At 42.6% G+C, this 9099-nt stretch overlaps 1 protein-coding gene across 4 annotated transcripts in view; it reads right to left on the reverse strand.

Moving 5' to 3' along the window:
* ST8SIA5 (ST8 alpha-N-acetyl-neuraminide alpha-2,8-sialyltransferase 5) overlaps positions 1 to 6791 on the reverse strand; it is a 49501-nt gene extending 42710 nt beyond the window's left edge. For 2 of the 4 annotated variants that reach the window (XM_085528206.1, XM_032441485.2), the window contains exon 1: positions 6658 to 6791. The gene's annotated coding sequence lies outside the window, so the exon portion shown is untranslated. Of the gene's footprint in view, positions 1 to 1110; positions 1256 to 6657 lie in introns of those variants that run through there. The other 2 variants (XM_085528203.1, XM_015887196.3) reach the window with 1 other exon arrangement.
* Between the last annotated feature and the right edge of the window lie 2308 nt (positions 6792 to 9099).

Here is a 9099-nt window from a genome sequence, read left to right on the forward strand (position 1 = left end):
GGCCCATCATTTATTTAAATCTTGGCATCCACTTTCTTCTCTTTCCTGCGGTGTTTCAGCAGTATTAAAAACTGTGCATGCAGTAACAGCAAGCAATGCCAGAGAGGTTCAGTGCAGCCAGCAGCCTCCTGGATGTGGCAGAAGAATTCATTACAGTAATTTCTCAGCTAACTGATACTAGATCCTAAATAACAAGATTTGCATAGAAACAGGAAATAAGACCTCAGATTTCTTTCTGCAAGAGCAGAGTAGGGATTACATTTATAAGGTCACGCTGCTAAAATATAGCTCCATCTCTTCTCCCATTCCCTCCCCCACTCTGGAGCACTTACACTATTTATTGTAATGGGGTCCTGTATGACCTGCAGCCCCAGCACTGCCTTGTTAGCTCACCCATGAAACTCATGCTCAGAGAACAACTGATTGGATTAACTTGGCAGCATCTGCAGAGTGCTGCAATGCCACCCAGCACAAGAACACCCTGCAACCCTCCAGGAGTCAAGCTGAGACAAATCACACCTGAGTCAGACTTAATAGGACTTAATTTGACTTCTATTTGTGCATGCTTCTTCGCATAGCCAGTTCCCATTATGCTCTCTCTCTATTTCTTACTTCTGTAATTTCCACAGCATTCTCCTAGTACACGAGACTGCTATTAGTGAGACACTCAAAAACTTGTGGCTACTGCCTTCAGTGCAGGTGTTAACAGCTTAGAGCACATATAAAGGATGAAACTGAATGCACATGAAGCTCAGAATCCAGCTGCCAGCTCTTCCATCGCGTGCATGCATCTCCCAAAGGCACTCACCCTACCTCTGAACTCTTTTCTAGCATACAAGTGTATCTTACTTCAAAAAAAAAAACAAACAAAAAAAACAAAAACACCACTTGAAAACTAATTTTTTTTGTGTCTGAACTTGACTTTCAGAAAGAAAACAACACAAAGTCCCTAGCACAGTTGCAGGTTTGCTCTAAAGTTTTGCACACACGAATCAGAACTGTGCTGTAGCCAAACAGCAAACACAAGCAGCAATAAATCCAGGCCGGCAGCAGAAGCCAAATGCTCTCCAGTCCCAACTTCCCCTTATTTTACTGTGACTATTCATTTACCTGCTGCATGTCTTGTGGCTGCCATCCTATTATGCCAGAGTGTTCCTTTTCTCTCTGTTTCTCTCCTGTTAATTGTGGACTCCTTCTCAGCTTTGAGCTGCTGCTGTCCCCCTCTCCCACCTCCTCTGAGCACCATCCTAGATCCAGCCCTCACCTCTGCATCACAGTAGCTTCCACCAATGCTAGGTTTCAGCCTCCTGATGTCAAGTTTCAGCCCAGCCCAGCCCAGGGAACCCACCCCCTGCCTCAGCTCTGTGCATTCTGCTTTTTTTTATTCACTCTGTGCTCTATATCCAGTTTCTTTTGCAGCTTTTATGTCTGATGTGACGACAAAAAAAAAACACCTTTTTGTGTTGGGGGAAGCCTCTTCCTTGCACTAAATCCTTGCCTTTGTTGGAGGCAGCCCTTCTGGTTGCCCTAGTGGCTTGGAAATCCCCCAGAGTCAATTTATGAGGAGGAATTTTAATATTAAGCTAAATGTAAGAAGCATTTAATCTGTGTTTGAAAACGTATATTTCTCATGAAATGTGATCAAAATTCTAACTCTAGAGTTCTTAAAAAATGCAATTTTTACAGGTAGGAAAAAAGGAAGGAAAAGGAAAAGAAGGGGGGGAGGGAGGGAAGGCAGAATAGCTCCTTCCTGCATAATTTTGAGTTCAACACTTAATCTAATAATTGATCCTGCAAACTTTCTCGAGTAACTCAACTCAAGCACTGACCTATCTGGAGCCATTCACCTGCAAAGCAGGTTAAAATTTGCATTATTTGGGCTGCTGAATGAATAGTTAATTGAGGGCAGCAGTGCCTGCTCCTGTTTGTCTACCACAGCACAACACAGCTTTCTGCTCCTGCTAAAAGCCTCCAGGTAGATCTGCAGTAAGGCTGAAAAACAGCAACAGACTGTTAGTGACAACTGAAGCACTGTTCCTGCCTCATCAATGCTCCATCACATTTCACACCTCAAATCACCTCTGAAGTTCTAAAGCTGGATAAAAGCACAAGCCTTGAAGATCAGACAATGGGTGAGAACATCCACTGCATGACTTCTCCATCCCTATCACGATTTGCAGCTCCTGTATTTCTGTCAGAGCTTATCTACCAGTTTATCTGACATTCCCATTTCACAAACACATTCCCTGCTCTCACCGCCACCAAATCTGGGTTCTCAGCAAAATCAATGACCTCTACCATATTCCAGCCCTTCTACTGGTAGATTGAATTTCTCACACCAGGTATGTTTGTAGGAATCCCACAAAAAAAAAAAAAAAAAAAAAAAAAAAAAAGGAAATTGGAGGGATAAAAACTTCTTTGCTGCCCCAGTGTGTATTTGATGAAGAGCAGTGAGTCGAAATAAGGAGCTCACAGTGTCCTGGGTCCCAGAATAAACTCACCTGAGAATTCCACAGCTTATGGGAATGAATCTCAAATTATGTACCATGCAAGAATTGGGTTTTGGGGGCATAACCATAAAGGTTTGCTACATTTCAGCTTTTCCTTTCCCTCCTTACTGTGTCTACACTTAAAGAAATATAACCTTATCCTTCCATTTCCACAGTCAGCAGGTGAAAGAGGGGCAGCAGGAGATGGGCTGAAGGGATCATAAAATCCTTAAAGGTGACATTTCTGGCTTTTCCAGACATTTTCTGACTGTTCCTACTCAGAAACATCAGTAAAAAGGGAAAGGGGGAACACTGTTTTCATCAGGTAGAGAATCAAGACAAAACAAGAAATTCAGACCCAGTATCTCAAGAATGGTTATTCACAGAGAGCTGGCTCACAGAGAAGTAAAGAAAGCTAAAAGACATCAATGCTAAGAATACCGTATAAGTGCTTTATGGGCTAGTAAGGAGATGTGGTGCATGTGTGCATGGACAACATGAGATCCTACTACTTCCAAGGGACACTGTAATCACTATAGTAGTATTGCTGTTAAAAACCATGTTGCCTTCTTTTGTTCTGGCTGTGGAGCAGTATTCTGACCACACATAAAACATTAAAAGACAAAATTCAATGGAATTACACACTCAGTTAGTGTTATTAGAGTGTGCTCCTCCAAAGAAAGCAAGACGAAGCTGCCATTTAGCAATTAATTAATGCCACAAACAACATTCAGCTTTGCCCAACTCAACATCTGTGAAGTCAAAGGAAGTATTTTGTGCATTATAAAAGCTCACAACAGTGACGATGATGCCCTGCTCACTCAACCAGTACATGCAGGTATCAGCAGGGTAGGTAATCTGCCAAATGCGCTGCATGCCAGCTCACATCAGGGTGATGCTCACAAGGCACTGCCTGGATGCACAACCCAGATTCTACTGCAATGTCTGCAATATTTATTTTGCTTGTATTGCGCGTGACTTTGAGTTCGTTTGCACTTACAGCTTCTGTAAGAACAGAAAATAAAATAAGGTAAAAAAGGGAAAGCGTGCAATAAATAAGTTGGGGGGGAAAAGCAAAAAGAGGTGCAACTCAGAAATATGGTGGACAACTCTGTATGTCAGCTCTGTGCCCACACATTTGTTCAAAGATCCCTTTCCAGAGTGGCAGAAAAGCACAACTTCAGATTGCTAACCATTCAAACACCACCAAGCAGGAAGGCTGCAATGTACAAACACCTTCAGTGGTCTAGCAGCGTTTTTAAGAAGGACTGGACACTGCAAATGGTGCTCAGGGAAATGATTTAGCAGAGAGTTGTTAGGTTAGTATGGTTAAGTTGCAGTTTGACTCAATGATCTTCAAGGTCTTTTCCAACCTGAGCAATTATTTGATTCTGTGATTCTATACCCATGGTTATGTTAGAGATAACAGCTCTAGAGATGATAATAATGATATGTTTTAGCAGACATAAGACCCCCTGCCAGCTTCAGAACAGAAGCAGTCATTAAGCAGCTTATGATTACAGACAAATTACCCTGCACGGTCTTCTTGTTTCAAAACTACCAAGTGCCACAGATTTAGACCTTTTTCCTCAGAAGCCACAAATCCTTTAATTCTATGAAATGAAGGCCTGGGAGATGAGAAGCTCTCTGTGAAGTCCCAGACATGCATGACCAAACACAACAGAGCAGGTATAACTTGGGAACTTGGATTTTGTTAACACTTCTACAGCATGATGCCCTGAAGAAGACCCCAAGAAAGCTAAATAACATATTCTGAATGTGATATTTTCCATGCAGCTCCCTTCAGGGATCAGAAGGAAGCCCTGATACCAAGCCAACGGCAGCTTAGTCTTGCTGTGAGGACACAAGAACTGGCTGAGAACCAGCATGATTTTTCTTCAGATCAGCTGCCACTTTGAGATGGAGAGAGATGCCTTCTCCTGGAAATGCAGTATCTTAAAGTGTCCAGCAAACCAAGACTCTGCAATTTCTTCTACATGATAAAAGTGGTTCAGACAATCATTTTAAAAGTATTTCCTACTTCTACTGTGTTTCTTCCAAGGTTCTCTCTGAGGTAGGTCCTGATCCAGAAAGGCAGTTCTGGTGCTGGAGCAGCACTCTGTCCCTGTGCACAAACAGAAAGTTGGAGCATACATTGGAATTATTCTATTTATCAGAGAACACAAGAAGAAAAATTGACAGTCAGCGCTGGAACACTGCTGCACCATATGCTCTCCAGGAGCCACACACAACAGGGTCCCCTTTACAATCCCTGCCTTGCTGTGCCCTGTTGTACTTCCACCTGGAAAGACATATGGCAGTGCCAAGGAGAAAAATCCTTCCTTCTTCTTTTTTCTTATCTTAATGCAATTTCCCAGCCTCAGAGGATTGTTCAGTTGCAAAAAGACACAGGACAAGCATTAAAAATAAATAAGTAAATAAAAAGTGCCTCACTGCTCCCACTAATGATGAAAACAGGTCTGTGGACCTGTCAGTTTTACAACCAAATAGAAACGTGACAGAATGGCTGGGATTCTACTTCTTTGCCTTATGCAACACCGACAACTCTGTCTGATCTGCAGAAATTTGGTGCCTGACAGTTACATTGGAGTCACTAGAAAGAGTTCACATTTTACTTTTCAGCTCTCAGGGGAAGGAGGGTGTTATAAAATACATCATTTTGCTCGTAAAATGAAGAATACTGCCTTGTACAGAACTGACCGCAAATTGACATTCAGCTCCACAACAGACATTACTTTCCTGTGACTACAGGGTTTTCTTTTAACCCCATTTTTCACATGTGTCATTACTATACAAACCGCTTACAACTGCTGCCTGGTGAGGTCAGAAAGTAACATTAAATATTGTGAGCTCCAGTATGAGTGAATGACTACACAGAGCTCGCATAACCATCCTACTGTCACTTGCACATACAGAAACTCTTCACAGTGTTGTTTCTGTGGATGTGACACTTTTTGCCTCCTCAAGCAGCTTGGATCACTTCTCTTTGAAAATTATGCCTTTTGCAAAGCAGGAAGCAGCGTCTGGCTCAATTAGGAGCCTTCAGTCTTCATCCTGCTCTCTTCCTGAGTAATAAAGATAGAGAGATACTTCAGAGACTTCAAGCCTTGTAAGCAAAGGTTCACCAAAACTGCTTTCCTAGTAAGCTTCTTCAAACTGTGTTTATTTCCATACTAGCTAAGCTACACACTAGAAAAGCTACCAAAGCAAACTATGGTAAGGTAGGGTATCATTATTAATTTCTTTCACAAGCACAGACATGGTAGCAGAGATGATGCAATCTCACAAAGCCTCTCACTCATTTCCCAAATGTGGCATATTCTACTGTCATTCAGTCACAATCATATATATATCATAAATAACAGGGCAGAATGCCTTCCTGAAGTGCCTGTCTCTACATTGCTAAGCAAGGCCTTCGGTGTAGATATCTGCAGGATGTTTAACCAAGATGAACCCAGGTGTTTCTGAACAGCAGGTAAAAGGATGACCTGACTACAGCCAATGCGTGGTGTTATAAAGCAGCAAATGAAACTCTCCTCAGAGATGAGAAGGAACAAAGTACAGCAAGCAAGGGCAACTAACTAATGAAACCTTTAGCTTTAAAAGCAGTGTCAGCCTAGAAAATCCCAAGAGCAAAGTCCTGCAAACCCATCAGTGTCTGAACCAACAGCCTTGGATAACCCCATCCTCCACAGCACTAAACGCTGTCAAAATTGATTTGTGTGCATCGTGAGACCATTAGGCAGCATCTGTCTGCCTAAGGCATTCCATACCACCATTCCCCATTCCCAGAGCAAACTAACTGTTTCTCACGCCGCTGTTTCACAGGTTTCTTCATTCTACCTGACCTAAATTTCCCTCTTTCAGTTTAAAGCCACTTTCCCTCTCCCTATCTCTATCAGACAGCGGCTGTGCGAGCGCAGAGCTCCACCTAACGTCCCGTCGGAGCTGTGAGAGGATAAGCGAGCCGGTCGCCTGGAACACCACACGGCGCTCCTCAGCTCACAGCTACAAGGATATTGGTTAAACCGGGAGCCTTCGAGCCCTCCCCGCGTCCCTCGGGGCCGCCATCCCCTCATACACCACAAGCAGAAGGGACGCTGCCCGCCATCGTACCCGCCGCCATGTTGCCTCCCTCCCCACCTACCGCGGCGCTTCCCGCGCTCGAGCTGAGGGAGGAGGGTCGGCCGCCATCTTGGAGGCGGCATGGCGGTGAGGGAGAGCTCTGTTCTCTCACAGCGCCGGAGCTGGAGGCGGTGCTGGGTGTTAACAGCCGTCTGGGGCAGGTCTGAGAGGATTTTGTTTTATCCTCTGAGCTGTGTTATAAACGAGGTGTGTGGTTGGTGGGCGCTGCTGTGTTCAGTACATCCTGTGGGGAAAACAGGCCGCTGGAAAAAGGTGTTTTGATGTTCTTTTTAGTATATATATATAATATAATCAAATGGAAGCATTGAGTTGGAAGGGGCCTTTGAGGGCCATCAACTCTTGTGCACTGCACCGCAGCTCCATCAGGCTTCATAGAGTTTAATCCAGCCTGACCCCAATCTCCAGTCATGGAGCCATTGACCACCATGCTCCAGACTCAGTCCTGCAGACAGTTCTTTATCCACTGAACAGTCCACCCATCCAACCCATCTTTCCAGTCTGGAGAGAAGGATGGTGTGGGATTCTGTACAAGAGGCCTTTCTGAAGTCGTGATAGATGGCATCAGTGGCTCTTCCCTTGTCTATCAGTGCAGTGATGCCATCACAGAAGGACACTAGGTTGGCTAAGCAGGATTTGCCCTTCAAGAATCACAGAATGATGGTCTGACCTTGATCTGGACAGCGTTTCCTCATGGAAATTCTCCCTTTCTGGAAGGGAAGGTGGAATATATCCTTGCTGAAACATCAGTAATTGGAAGTATTGCAATCTCTTTCATGTATTTGATACCATGTTCTGCTGAAGCATTGTGGTTACCTCTGTTAGCTTCAGTGTGTAGTTTGTTTTTCTTTGCTTATAGAAACGTATTTTTGAGCTGAAGCTACACGATGTTCATTTTTGCTCCCAGATGCTGACAGAACCTCCTCGTGCAGTAGTCATAGAAAGATAATTTCAATTTGGTTGCTCTCTAGTGAAAAGATACAAAGCTCTGTACCAGCTCTGTAATAATAATAAAAAAACAAATTAAAATGATTATTAATTTTTAATCCAGCTTTGTGTTTTCAGCTGTCTTTGCAACAAAAGTTGGTGTGATGCCAATGTTTCTTTCCATTGCTGAGCACTGTAAGTAGTAAATTCTGCTTTGGCATTTGGGTAAATGAAGTATTAAATAAAATGTTTGGAAGTGGGCCGTGCTTATTTACTAAAACACATTCCTGGAGTTACTCTGGGAAGGCCTACCAAGAAATGAATATTAATACTGAGTACTTTATCTTTTGTAATATCATTTATTTTATTAACAAGTTAATTAGTAGAAACTTAAGAATGGATTACCTAGTTGTATTAAGTAGAGCAACTTGCTGTGATAGGGCAAAGTGAATGCAAAGTCAGCCATCAGCGTTGTGCTTGTAAATGTACTAACAGTCACAAAGGCATGCTGGGCTGTCAGCATTAGTTGTGTCTAAGCTATTGATGTTGTTACCAGCTGTTTAGGGAGAGTGTTGCTAATGATTTTCCTCTTTTAATTGGAACATTATCAATCCCATTCTGCTCTTCTCATGCGCCAAAAGGATTTGCAGGAATAAGCACCTGGACTGCCATCCTGTGACCTGCAGGTGACTCAGTACAAAGTGAGACAATCCCTGATTAGTAAGATTTGCTAAGTTGTCACATGCTTAATACCTGGTAATTACCAGGGTGAGTTAGCAGTTGTACCTGCTGACCCCTGTGTAACGCTTGGCAGAGGTGAGATGCACCTCAAGGTGAACTCTCCACTTTTGTGCAGTTTTGTGATACTAAACCTGAGCTGTATTTTAAGTCTTACCTCTTAGAAAATCGCCATAAAAAATATGAACAGCTATTTACAATACTAAGCTTATCACTGTGAACAACTTCATTTCTTCTTTTGACTGTGAATATAAAATGAAATGTTGGAAGTTTAAATGTCGCAGACGTTTCACAGGAAAGGAAACTAGGATATTGTTTTTCCCTCCCCATCAGCCACATTTCACAGTAGACCACATCTGAATGTTCACAGTCAAGAAGTCCAGCATTAGAACAAGATATATCACAAGTCTATGTAAGGGTTTGCTTTATCTCTTTTATGTGTTTTCTTCTCTTTTAATACTACCTCGGTCTGTGATAAGTGTAGCTGCAAAGCTGATGAGTTGTACAGTCATCTGAAGCGTGATTCTACGTGTCTGACAGTGACATAATGCTGTGACATTTTAGCATATTTTGAGTAAAAATCCAGGTGCATTCAGAGCAGATTTTTAGATCTTGCGGATGGTAGAACTGAAATACCAAAATCTTACTGTGTTTTTTGTCTCCTGAGCACATCAAGGAATATTGGCATTTTAGCAGAGCAACTATAGGTGCCTAATCACTGCACATTTTAATTAAATAATGAAATTATTGAAAATAGCAAATTATTAAAATGAATTATCTC

This window comes from Coturnix japonica, chromosome Z (genome assembly GCF_054131305.1).
Source record: "Coturnix japonica strain WE chromosome Z, WE-NBRP24, whole genome shotgun sequence".
Lineage (NCBI taxonomy): Eukaryota > Metazoa > Chordata > Aves > Galliformes > Phasianidae > Coturnix > Coturnix japonica.